Source organism: Bufo gargarizans, chromosome 7, assembly GCF_014858855.1.
Source record: "Bufo gargarizans isolate SCDJY-AF-19 chromosome 7, ASM1485885v1, whole genome shotgun sequence".
In the NCBI taxonomy this organism is placed as follows: domain Eukaryota; kingdom Metazoa; phylum Chordata; class Amphibia; order Anura; family Bufonidae; genus Bufo; species Bufo gargarizans.
In genome coordinates this window covers 64,726,952-64,741,180 of record NC_058086.1, presented here as the reverse complement: position 1 = coordinate 64,741,180, position 14,229 = coordinate 64,726,952, and positions in this window count along the sequence as shown.

The window sequence follows — 14,229 nt, the reverse complement described above, 5'->3', positions numbered from 1 at the left end:
ACTTCCACACAAGTTATGTGCCATCACCACGAGTAATTTGACGCCATGGACAGATCTGCTGCAAAACCCGCATGTCTTAAATGTGGATGTGCAGAGGAATTCCTGCAGATTTGGGTGAAAGCTGCAGCAAATAAGACATACAGATTTTGCAGCAGATCTGTTCATGGAGTAGAATGACACCAAGTGTGAATCCATAGGGAAAGTCATGCCCACATTTTTCCGAGGCTCATTGATGATGTGATCTGTCACTATAGTGCCCTAGCTTAAAGGGGTTGTCCAGGTAATTGGTAAAAGGTCAGTGCTGAGCCCGGACATCCTTCCATTTTCACGCTGGCAGCCCCCCTGACTTGAGCAGTTCATGCTCCGATGCTCTCCTTTTCCCTGCTCTAAATTGCGTAGGGCAAACACATTTTTTGGAGTTCCGGTGACGTACCAAGGCTCTCCATGGGGCTGACAGGAACCCCGGTGACATCACCGGCACTGATGGGCGGGATTTAGCGCTGCCCTAGCCAGTAAAACGGCTAGGGCAGCGCTCAAGCCCGCCCTTCAGAGCTGGTAATGTCACCGAACACACTGCCGGGCAGAAGCTTCCGCCCGGCAGTGTGTTATTGAAAACAAAAGATTTAGCGCAGGGCAAGGGAGCGCCTCGGAGCATGAGATGCTCCGATGCTAGTCTCAGGGGGGCTGCCTGGGTAAAAATAAGGGTATGTCCGGTTTCAGCTCTGAACCTGACAACCCCTTTAACTGAGTATTCCAGTTCTATCAAGTTGTCCTCTATCCACAGGATAAGGGGTAACTATTAGATTGGTGGGGGTCCAACCCCGGGGATCCCAGACGATCACAAGATGGAGGGTCTTGTATCCTGCAGGGCCCCCTGAAATTAATGGTGCCGGCAGTTCAAACAGGTGCACCGCTGCTCCATTCATCTCTATGGAACTGCTAGAAATAGCCGAGCCGAGCGTGTTGTATCCGGCACTCCCATAGAGAATGAATGGAGTGACACAGCATGTGCTCAATCAGCGGTTCCATTCATTTCTTGGGGCCCTCGTTCTAGTGGTCCCCGCAGCCGGACTCCCACCAATCTAATAATTATCCCCTATCCGGCAGAAGGGGGGATGGGGGCATGATTTAAGAATGGGTCATTAATATCTACAACCGAGAAAACCCTTTCAAGTGCTTGCCTTTAAAGAGGTAATACCATGATTGATGTAAAAAATGAAAATCAGACATCATATGGTCCATGACTATACCTTTCTAAAAGCTAGAACCAGCCCTGCACCTCACATGGATCAAGAGATCTCCCCATTCATTGCTCTGCTAGATTCTCTTCAGCTTGGCAGCTCAGGGATTGTGTCCTTTCTGCTGCAGCTCTCTCCCCCTAACTGCCCTAGCTTCTAAGAGAACATATGGCTGGTGGCAGTTGAAGATTTAAACTGAGCATGTGCGACCAGATCAGTGAGACGGACAAAAAAAAAAAAAAAAGAACAAAATAGCTCAGTGGCTGTACAAAATTTTTAATTACATGCAATTGCAAAAGTATTTAGATCCAGGTGCTGGTTTGAAAACTGTAGAATTTTTTTTTTTTTTTTTTGTGTGGGACAATCCCGTTAAAATGTCTAATCCATTTGTGCTTTAAAAAAATAAAAATTAGCATATACTTCTCAACTCAGCCCCTTTAATATAATCACAATACCCTTATAAATCAGAGGATTATTGTCCTGTTAAAGGGGTTTTCAGTACTGATGGCCTGTCCTCAGGGTAGGTCACCAATATCTGATTGGTAGAGGTCAGACTTCTGGAAAACCCCTTTAAATTCCTCATTATGTTGCACTTTTATGCTGCGACCAACTTTTTGGATGCTCAGATGAAGGCCATGGTGTACACGGCCATGTTATAGTGCGCGCTGTGCATACTGCACTAGAAGGAGCCTCCATGGCTTCCTACTACGGGAGCTGAACAGGCTTCATGCACCGAAAGCAGTGATGATATCATACTCAATCCTTTTGCAAGCGGAAGCAATCTGAGCTGCAGCTGCGGTCCGCAGGAATACATTACATGAATCTCGGTGATCTGCAGCTGTCACTCCATTGGAAAGCCGTGCCGCAAAAATTCTCCATGCAGCTGCAGCCTGAATCCCTAAAATAAGTAGGAAATGTCAACCATGCAATCGTTTTTCTTTATATCATTGCAACGTGAACAATTGTGAACGCTAGATTATACATTGTAATCCATGACCAGTATGTGGAATGACCCTCGCGGTGGATTATAATCCATGATTCGTCCGATTACCACGCAATTCCACTCCTGTACCTCCCATGGATCCAGAGATCTCCCTATTCATTGCTCTGCTAGGTTTATTTCAGGGGGCACGTCCTTTCTGCTGCAGTTGAAGGATGGAACTGAGCATGTGCGTCCACCTCAGTGAGGTAGACAGAGACATTAGAAAAATAGCAAACAGCAGGTGGCGCTATACAGATACATTTTAGTGAATAGCTCACTGGCTACACTAATTTTTAATTACATGCAATTGCAAAATTATTCAGATCCAGGTGCTGGTTTAATAACTGTAGAATATTTTTTTCGTTGGACAACCCCTTTAAAATGTCTGATCCATTTTCCTAGCGATTCCATAGATTGCTGTTCAATTTTGGGCACGGTAGATGCAGTAATTATTGTTTTGAGGTTGTGTATTGGATCATTACAGCAATGGTTGGAGTCCATGTCTGTAGCTATCAAAGCAAGATCTGTCTTCTGCAATGTCAGAAGCAGAAACTGCTCAGCGGCTGGGACAGAAGAGGAGCACGTTGTATTTCAGCTTCCTCGGTTGTCTGTATCATGTGATTCTGTGGATTTTCCTGCCCTCCCCGCCCCCGCTCTGTGAAAGAGCACATGGTCTCTTTCACTTCTGCAAGCATGTCTCAGCTCAAGAGTTGAAGGGCAGGTTCAGACATGTCCACCAAGAGAATAAAGAAAGTTACCCAAAGGAAGAAGCAAGAATATTGTAACCCATGGAACATCGGAGAGGGATCGCGGGAAAAGTAGGCAGAGAGAATATGGGATATATATGACCAGGGTCTAAAAAGAAATAACGTCAAGTATGAATGAGGAAATGAAAGGGAAATTATATTTTCTGTGGTTTTCTCTTGTGTTTTTTAAGTCATTTTTTGGTATGTAACTATCTGGTTGGTTTTTCCAAGTTGCAGTACCTCCAGCTGGCCTGTAGGCAGGGGCGGACTGAGAACATGAAGTGGCCTTGGAAAAAAGTGCCCCCATGTCATAAGCAGATCCAAATTGGCATGAGGTAAGGTCAACACAAGTAGGCAGGGACAACCCAAGCAGGTGGGATCAGCAATACTGTAGTGCGGCACACAATACCACCCCAGCAGAACCAAATACCACTATTTTGGAGGGACAGTCCCTACTTTTGACCCAAGTCCCTCTGTCGCTCTTTTCTCCTTAAATGTACCTCTTTTGGATCTGAGGGATAGATTTGTAATTTTACAATTACAATATTGATCCAGAAAGTGTTTAGTTACTATCTGTATATTAGACTCCATCTTGTATATTATTTCATTATTTGATGCAATTTGTTATTTAGAAATTTCTCTATTCTGATAATTTTTGCGCTAATGTGAGCAAAGAAAACTATTAAAGTGTATAAATATGCTGGAAAAATTGACTTTCACACAATGAACCACAAGTGTCCCTCTTTGACAGTCCACAAAGTTGGGAGGTATGCAGTGCCCCAGCAGCGCAATATACCTCCCTAGAAGTACCTGATGTCCCCAGTGTTAATTAATGCTTGGAGTGTCAGGTTGTTATGTAACCAAGTGGTGGATGTGAGGAGGCCTCAGATGGCTTAGACATCAGCCCACCAGAATGTTTCCCTGTATGAACTATGACCAATCTGCCTCGGTCTGTAGGCTCCCATTTGGTTTGCAGCACACTTCGAAAAGATAGTCAATGGCATGTTCCAGTGCCTATGGTTACTATTAGCACCCCTCTTAGCCTGGACCCTTGTTGTCTGTATTTCTAAGAGTGCATAAATACATGTGGTAATGACCCTGACAAAATCTGTTGGTCAATCTGATGCTCCAGTGGGTCTCATATGATGGCAATTTCATTACCAACTCACTCCGGGAACATCTAATTTCCTCCCAATGATCTACAAGGCAAAAATTTCTGCAGTAAAATCTGCCACGTGTGAGGGGGCCATCAACCCAGAGTATCGTGGGGCAATTTGGTAGGTAGAGGCGGACTTTTGTTGGGGAATCTTATAGATACCATAATAACAAGGTCTATAATTGGGTAACAGATACCCTTTAAACCAGGCATCCTCAAACTGCGGCCCTCAAGCTGTTGTAAAACTACAACTCCCACAATGCCCTGCTGTAGGCTGTTCGGGCATGCTGGGAGTTGTAGTTTTGCAACAGCTGGAGGGCCGCAGTTTGAGGATGCCTGCTTTAAACCATTGCAGAACTTTCTCCTCTCTACAGGCACCTCAGAATTACAAAGGGAAAGTGTTTCATCTCGATCTTCTTCAACATATAAGCTCAGCCCTCCAGACATGGAGGGTTGCCAGGTGTTGAAATGAACTACCACCAGAAGGTGTCCCATTTTGACCTGCTGTGGTTCCCATCAGCTCTGTCTTAATCTGGTCATTGCAGTGCAAGGATGACCAGTCTGGTGAAAACATGGTGTCCAAGTTGGGTGCCAGTTGGCCATTTGTTCCCATGATGGCCACCATTCGCCTTCAGAAGATGATGGACTGGTGATGCAGAGAGAGATGACCTATGTTTCTTCTGCATCCACTCAATGGCTGCCCACATGGCACACTGCCAGCAGACAGGGCCGCCATCAGGGGGGTACAGCCGATACCCCAGTAAGGGGCCCAGACCCTGTGGGGGGCCCGGCCAGTTCCAATTTTTAATTTTTTTTACCCCCTCTCATTTGTCAGTGACTTGAGTTGAACTTTATTGCATCGCTAGAGAGGGGCAATTGATCATTCCTTGCTAGTGATGTCCAGTTCATGAACGAATCATTCATTTGAATCGATTCAGTTCACTGAACCGATCCGTGTGAAGCCGCTCAGTCTGAGTCAGTGAGTCACACAGCACACAATAGCAGAGACGCCGGCAGCAGGGAGGGGAGGGGCTCGGGAGGATTGTAATCTGATCCTAGAGTGGAAGCTGCTTCTGCCAGCCCCGCCCCTCCCCGCCCACCAACCAATCAGACCTGAGTCAGTGAGTCACAGCACACAATAGCAGAGCCGCTGGCAGCAGGGAGGGGAGGGGCTCGGGAGGAGTGTAATCTGATCCTAGAGTGGAAGCTGCTTCTGCCAGCCCCGCCCCTCCCCGCCCACCAACCAATCAGACCTGAGTCAGTGAGTCACAGCACACAATAGCAGAGCCGCTGGCAGCAGGGAGGGGAGGGGCTCGGGAGGAGTGTAATCTGATCCTAGAGTGGAAGCTGCTTCTGCCAGCCCCTGCCCTCCCCGCCCACCAACCAATCAGAGCTGAGGCAAGGCAAGCACTAGCAGCTCTGAGTCTGAGTCACTGACACAAGTACAGGGAGTCTAAAAGAATTGGATGAGTCACAGGTTAAAGGGTTTCTACCACATCGTTTTGACATAATTAGCTATCAGACCCTAGCGATCCGCTAGTGTCTGCTCTACCAAACAATACTATTATAATAGCTTTTTGTGCAGCCGTTTCCATAAAAAACTAACATTTATTGATATGCTAATGAGCCTCTAGGTGCTATGGGGGCGTCTTTTCAGCACCTAGAGGCTCAGTCTACCTTCACAAAATGCCGCCCAGCGCGTCCCTCCAGCCCGCCCATCTCCTCTGGAATGTGATCCTACCTCTGTCTTCGGTGCATCTGTCTTCGGCGCAGGCGCAGTGAATGTCTGACCGCTGCCTGCACAGACATCTCGGTCATCGGCGCAGGCGCAGTGGAGATGTCTGTGGTAGGATCGCATTCCAGAGGAGATGGGCGGGCTGGAGGGACGCGCTGGGCGGCATTTTGTGAAGGTAGACTGAGCCTCTAGGTGCTGAAAAGACGCCCCCATAGCACCTAGAGGCTCATTAGCATATCAATAAATGTTCGTTTTTTATGGAAACGGCTGCACAAAAAGCTATTATATTAGGATTGTTTGGTAGAGCAGACACTAGCGGATCGCTAGTGTCTGACAGCTAAATTTGTCAAAACGATGTGGTAGAAACCCTTTAAAATAATCTAAAGATCCGACTTAGTTAGAGACTCATTCGATTCTTTGAGTTAAAAGAGCCGTGAGTCACTAGAACAGTTTACACTGAGGCTGATGACCAGGCTGCAGCAGTGATAAGATTAAGGCCTCATGCACACGACCGTTGTGTGCATCCGTGGCCGTTGTGCCGTTTTCCGTTTTTTTTCACGGACCCATTGACTTTCAATGGGTCCGTGGAAAAATCGGAAAATGCACCGTTTGGCAGCCGCATCCGTGAGCCGTGTTTCCTGGCCGTGAAAAAAATATGACCTGTCCTATTTTTTTCACGGCCAACGGTTCACGGGCCCATTCAAGTCAATGGGTCCGTGAAAGAACACGGATGCACACAAGATTGGCATCCGTGTCCGTGATCCGTGGCCGTAGGTTGCTTTCATACAGACGGATCCGAAGATCCGTCTGCATAAAAGCTTTTTCTGATCTAAGTTTTCACTTCGTGAAAACTCATTTCCGACAGTATATTCTAACACAGAAGCGTTCCCATGGTGATGGGGACGCTTCTAGTTAGAATACACTGCAAACTTTGTACAAGACTGCCCCCTGCTGCCTGGCAGCACCCGATCTCTTACAGGGGGATATGATAGTACAATTAACCCCATCATATCCCCCTGTAAGAGATCAGGGCTGCCAGGCAGCAGGGGGCAGACCCCCCCCCCCTCCCCAGTTTGAATATCATTGTGCGGCCCCCCCCCCCCCCCTGTTGTTAACTCGTTGGTGGCCAGTGTGCGCACCCCCCTCCCTCCCTCCCTCTATTGTTTTAATACATTGGGGCCAGTGTGCGCGCCCACCCAACCCCCCCCTCCCTCTATTGTTTTAATACATTGGGGCCAGTGTGCGCACCCCCCCCAACCCCCCCCCCCCCCTCCCTCCCTCTATTGTAATCATCATCGGTGGCAGCGGAGTAGAAGATTTTCATACTTACCTGGCTGCTGGCTGCTGCGATGTCTGCGTCCGGCCGGGAGCTCCTCCTACTGGTAAGTGACAGCAATGCGCCGCACAGACCTGTCACTTACCAGTAGGAGGAGCTCCCGGCCGGACACAGAGATCGCAGCAGCCAGCAGCCAGGTAAAGTATGAAAATCTTCTACTCCGCTGCCACCGATGATGATTACAATAGAGGGAGGGAGGGGGGGGGGGGGGGGTTGGGGGGGTGCGCACACTGGCCCCAATGTATTAAAACAATAGAGGGAGGGAGGGGGGGGTTGGGGGGGCCCGCGCACACTGGCCCCAATGTATTAAAACAATAGAGGGAGGGAGGGGGGGTTGGGGGGGCGCGCGCACACTGGCCCCAATGTATTAAAACAATAGAGGGAGGGAGGGGGGTGCGCACACTGGCCACCAACGAGTTAACAACAGGGGAGGGGGGGCCCACTGGCCACCAATGAGTTAAAAACAGGGGGGGGGGGGGGGGTCTGCCCCCTGCTGCCTGGCAGCACCTGCCAGGCAGCAGGGGACAGTCATGTACACAGTTTTTTTGTATATTCTAACCTGAAGCGTCTCCATCACCATGGGAACGCCTCTGTGTTAGAATATACTGTCGGAAATGAGTTTCACGATGTAGCTCATATCCGACAGTATATTCTAACATAGAGGCGTTCCCATGGTGATGGGGACGCTACAAGTTAAAATATACCATCGGATTGGAGAAAACTCCAATCCGATGGTATAACAGAACTCCAGACTTTACATTGAAAGTCAATGGGGACGGATCCGTTTGAAATGGCACCATATTGTGTCAACATCAAACGGATCCGTCCCCATTGACTTGCATTGTAATTCAGGACGGATCCGTTTGGCTCCGCACGGCCAGGCGGACACCAAAATGACTTTTTTTTCATGTCCGTGGATCCTCCAAAAATCAAGGAAGACCCACGGACGGAAAAACGGTCACGGATCACGGACCAACGGAACCCCGTTTTGCGGACCGTGAAAAAAAACGTCCGTGTGCATGAGGCCTAAGGGACAGGAGCAGAGAGATAAGAGAAGTGACAGATGACTGTGAAGACCACGTGATCTGATGCTCAGAAGCCATGAGATTGTAAGGCTACTTTCAAACTAGCGGCAGGACGGATCCGACAGGCTGTTCACCCTGTCTGATCTGTCCTGCCGTTATTTCGCCGGACCACCGCTCCGTCCCCATTGACTATAATGGGGACGGGGGTGGAGCTCCGGCGCAGCACGGCAGTGCATGGCGAAAGGCCGCCGGACTAAAAGTACTGCATGTCCAACTTGTTGTGTGGTCTTTGCTCAGGGGTAAAATGCAAAGCTGTTTTCTGGATTATCCCACAGGGCCATGATCCTCCATCATTGTTATTAACCCCTCCCTTGCCAGCCCACCCAGCCCTATTTAGCTTTGTGTTCAGCTTTGAAAAAAATGTTTAGGCCATGAAGGGGTTAATTAAGTGTTGGAGGGGGGTGGGGGGTGTTATTGTGCATATTGTGTTTGGGATCCATTTAACAAGTTTGACCAGTTGGGTTTGAGAGTGGTTGAGTGTCATCCACAGATCCCTCATAACAGTGCGTCACCCACAGATCCCCCATAACAGTGCGTCACCCACAGATCCCCCATAACAGTGTGTCATCCACAGATCCCAATAACAGTGTCATCCACAGATCCCCATAACAGTGTCATCCACAGATTCCTCATAACAGTGCGTCATCCAGAGATTCCTCATAACAGTGTGTCATCCACAGATTCCCCCATAACAGTGTCATCCACAGATTCCCCCATAACAGTGTGTCATCCACAGATTCCCCCATAACAGTGTGTCATCCACAGATCCCCATAACAGTGTCATCCACAGATCCCCCATAACAGTGTGTCATCCACAGATTCCCCCATAACTGTGTCATCCACAGATCCCCATAACAGTGTCATCCACAGATCCCCCATAACAGTGTGTCATCCACAGATTCCCCCATAACAGTGTGTCATCCACAGATCCCCATAACAGTGTGTCATCCACATATTCCCCCCATAAGAGTAAGTCCTCCACAGATTCCCCCCATAACAGTACGTCATCCACAGATCCCCCCATAACACTGTAACAGTAAACCTTGTGCTTTTTTTTTCTTTTTTTTTTTCTTAAATGTGCCAGGGGAAGATTGCTAGGGCAGATTAGAACAGGTAGTGCAGTTCGTGTTAGTGGAGGGTCCTGCTTAAAAGAGTCTACCTTGTCGTGGTAGCAGGCTTCATACTATTTGGTCAAAAATGAATTCCTTACTGAAATCGCTGATTATCACTTTTTACTGTCTTTGTAGTTGTAAAAAAATTATGAAATTGGGGGTAGGTCCTTGGGGGTGGAGTCAGGACGGATTCTAAAGGGGCGGGGTAGGAGGGGGGGCCCAGGCCTTGAGCTGTGTAAGGGGCCCCACAATTTCTGATGGCAGCCCTGCCAGCAGGTGCAGTATCACTTCTCTATAAATGATCCCAAGTTTCATGTTCATGGTGATAGTTCCTCATCAAGTATTTTCATCACCTACTAGTAGTGGAAACAACCATCTCAAGACCGAAACTAACCTTTCAGTTCACCACAAAGCTGATTGTGGGTGCTCTTTGCTTTCACCCATACACATGTATCCTGTATGTGTTCTGACAGAGGAGAGTAAGCAGGAGGAGCAATGGTGAACAGAGTAGATTGGGCCCACCCTCGGTGCACTTTACTGCTCATTTGCATATAGATTATAAGCACACCGTGTGCTGTCCGCATCCGTACTTCCGTTCTGCGGCCCCGCAAAATAGATAGAACCTGTCCGATTTGTGTCCACAATTGCAGAGAAGAAAAGGCAATTCTATCATAGGGCTGGCCGTTCGGTTCCACAATATGCAGAACGCACATGGCCGGTATCCATGGTTTGAGGATCAACAATTTGCAGACCGCAAAAATGGATACAGTCGTCTAAATAAGTCCTTAAAGGACATGTGTTTTTTTCTGTTAGTTAAAACCAGATAGTGACACATATATTTTTTATAATCTTTTTATTTTCTGATTGCAGATTTTTTCATTCTATTCCTGAATGTGATTATTGGAGCTGCCATCTTGCCTGAGCTGTTAGAAACATTTAGAATATGGTTTACAGCAGCTACATGGGCCATAGCCATGATGGGTCTGGAGGGGGACCTAAATGAGCTCTATTGGAGAGTTCTCTAGGCATGCTCTGTGACCGGTGCAAAGGTCAGGAGGGAGTAGATAAGTTGCAATATCACCTACTGTGAATGGAGGATCCTGTGTTATCTATATATAGAGGTGATATCTGTCATTGCATGTGATGATAAGCAGATAACTGCAGTAAAGTGCTCTGTGCAGACCAAGACATAGCTTCTTTTATTAGGCTTAGCGGCCTGCAGGATTTTTTTTTTCTTTCTTTTTTTAATATATAGATTTTGACCTGGAAAATTAAAAATAACATTATCAAAAATATGTTTAACATAAAAAGGTGAATTAAACAATAGGTCATTTTCAGATGACACATTCCCTTTAAGTAAAACTTGCATTTAGTGAATGCACTAAATATCTTTTATTTCTACAGTTGTGCTGGCTTTCCAGCTTTCATGACACTTTGTGACTTTTGCTTGTGGCAGAGGTGAATGGGTTAAGCCTGATGGTGTTGATAGTAGGAAGCCAGAGACAAATTATCAGGAGTGTCAGAAATATACAAAGAGGATGAGTCACTGAGCAGAGTGAGAAAACCAAGACAGATAGCAGCAGTCTCGCCCACACATCAGTGGAAGGGGAGGGTGCAGAGCGTAAGGAAAATTGGAAGCAGGCCAGCATTAACCAAATACTGTCCACTGTTGTCATATAAGGGCATTCACATCCTTCTGAGCCTCGCAGTCTGCCCTGCGCAGAAACCTCCCGAGGGTCTACAAGACAGGAGAACATATGTAAAAGACTTGGTGTGAAGATGGGGGTTATTATGAGATACTGCAAATAATTAAGAGGAGCGCTAACCACTCCTGACCGCTCACCACTCCTGACCGCTCACCACTCCGGACCGCTCACCACTCCGGACCGCTCACCACTCCTGACCGCTCACCACTCCTGACCGCTCACCACTCCAGTCCTGACCACTCACCACTCCAGTCCTGACCGCTCACCACTCCTGACCGCTCACCACTCCAGTCCTGACCGCTCACCACTCCTGACCGCTCACCACTCCTGACCGCTCACCACTCCTGACCGCTCACCACTCCAGTCCTGACCGCTCACCACTCCAGTCCTGACCGCTCACCACTCCTGAACTCTCACCACTCCAGTCCTGACCGCTCACCACTCCTGACCGCTCACCACTCCTGACCGCTCACCACTCCGGACCGCTCACCACTCCTGACCGCTCACCACTCCTGACCGCTCACCACTCCAGTCCTGACCGCTCACCACTCCTGAACTCTCACCACTCCAGTCCTGACCGCTCACCACTCCTGACCGCTCACCACTCCTGAACTCTCACCACTCCTGAACTCTCACCACTCCGGTCCGGACCGCTCACCACTCCTGACCTGTGGTTTTAATAAACTTTTTGTACTGTTTATGTAATAACAATTCTGAATAATCTGTTCTTATTAACTGTATCGTTCCTCGGTCACCTAGAAATATTATTAAGAAATTGACAGCTGGGTGTTACCTCTCTCCTTGTCAGTGGGATACTGTCAGAAGTGACGGAACAGAGACAGACAGGGTAGTCACATGCCACCAAGTTGTTAATTTATTTGAAATTTTTAGGAATAATAATGAAAGAATTGTGCAACACAGATGCTGCTGCTCCAGAATGAGTAGATCTCCTCAAAAAGACAGATCAGGAGAACTGACTCCACAAATCCTGCCTACAGGGGGTTCTTTAATTTCATTTCATATTCACCCCTAATTCTGACTTCACTGGTATAATTTAGTGCCCAGGTCGTCTCATTCATAGACAGTGCATTCGGAAAAAGTGTTGCTCATTGTGCAAAAATAATGCAAAATCAAGTTTTCCCCATTATTCTGCACTCAATATGCCATAGAGAGAAAGTCAAAAACAGAATGTTAGAAATTTTTGCTAAGTTATTGAAAAGGACAAACTAAAATATTGCATTGAAATAAGTATTCAGACAGTTTACTCAGGACTTTAGTTGAACCTCTGGCAGCGATTACAGCGTGTAGTCTTCTGATGATACTGCCACCACTACCATGCCTCATACGTCACTGTAGGGATGGTATTGGGCAGGTTTTTTCCTCCAGATATGACACTTAGATATGAGGATAAAAAGTTCAATCTCGGTTTTATCAGATCATACAATCTTGTTTCTCACTGTCTTACAGTCATTTAGGTGCTTTTTTCAAAATCCAGGCAGGCTTTCATGTGTCTTTTACAGAGGATAGGCTTCTTTCTGGCCATTTTGCCATAAAGCCCAGATTGGTGGAAACTGCAGTGATGGTTGACCTTCTGGAAGTTTCTCCCATCTGCACATAGGATCTTTAGAGCTCAGCCAGAGTGACCAATAGGTTCTTGGTCACCTCTCTTACCAAGGCCCTTTCCCCCCCGATTACTTAGTTTGGTGGGGCAGCCAGCTCTTGGTAGAGTCCTGGTTGTTCCAATCCTCCTGCCAGAATGACAGCTAAGGACAACATCAAGTAAAGCCTTGAGATACAAGCAGAGTGAACTGATCCATCAGCATCTACAGACCCTGCTGTAAGGTGAGGGACTACAGCCAAGCTACCCGTTATCAGTATCACCTAAGTGCAGAACTGTAGCCTTCCAGTTTGCCACCCTAGCCCCTCAGCTTGTGCCAGAGAAGAATTGCACTTCAAGCCTACCGCTATTTACTTCAAGTTCCATATTGCATTTAGTAAAAGAGACTTAGTTACGTTTAACTCTGGCCTCCTTCATCAGTACTTTATTTTCATTGCATCAGACCCCAGGGAGCGACGGCCTAAGGTAGGACAACATGACACAACAGCACTACATGAGGGCCACTACCACTCCTATCCTCTACACCGGGTCCTCAGTGGATTGCTGCAAATTTACTAATGGTGGACTCCAATAATCAAGGTGTAGAAACATCTCAAAGATAATCAAGAGATATAGAAAAGCCCCTACAGCTAAATTTCAAGTGTCATAGCACAGGGTCTGAATACTTGCAGTATGTCCATGCACACTTTTAGTTTTTCCTTTTTAATAAATTTGCAAACATTTCTAAAATTCTGAGTGCAGAATGATGGGAGAAAATTAGAATTTTTCTTATTTTAGCACAAGGCCGCAACATAATAAAATGTGAAAAAAGTCAAAGGCTCTGAAGACTTTCTGAATAGACTGTATGACCCAAAAAGGGCAACAGCGATACACACAGGAATGGCACCATTATGAGACCAAAATAATTGTGACAAGAACACATGCGTGTACTTTTTTGTCTGCATTTTGTGTACGTGGCTAAATGTTACACGTTGGCTTAAAGGAAATTGTAAAATTGCCCAGATTTACTAATCCTATAGATGGTGTAAGATTAGATGGGCTGTCTAGATCTGCACCAGATTTATCACAGAGGCTCAGGCTGGTTGATAAATCTGGTGAAGGGACAGACACTTCTCTCTGACTTTGTACCAACTAGGTTGGCTTACTTTGAGAGATATTTTTACACCAGAATTGTGGCTAAATTTTAATGCAAAATGGTGCATCTTAGTCCCTGACCTTCTCCAATGAAGCTCCACTACCTTTCTGATAAGCCCGACCCTTGTCGAGCCTGCTCGAAAAAAAAGTATAGAAACCCTAGATGTGCTAAATTGTGCCAATTTGTACAAATTTTGGGATAGATTTCTGGCACAGATATATTAGTAAATCTGGGCCATTGTGTTTCTTGAAGTGTCATTTTACTTCAATTTGCAGTATGTTCTGGATGTGGGATTTTTATATTTTTTTTCCATAGTCTTCCCTGTAAGAAAAAGAAGTCTGAAAAAAAAAGTAAAGTTCCACCCAGAAAAAAATGCTTGT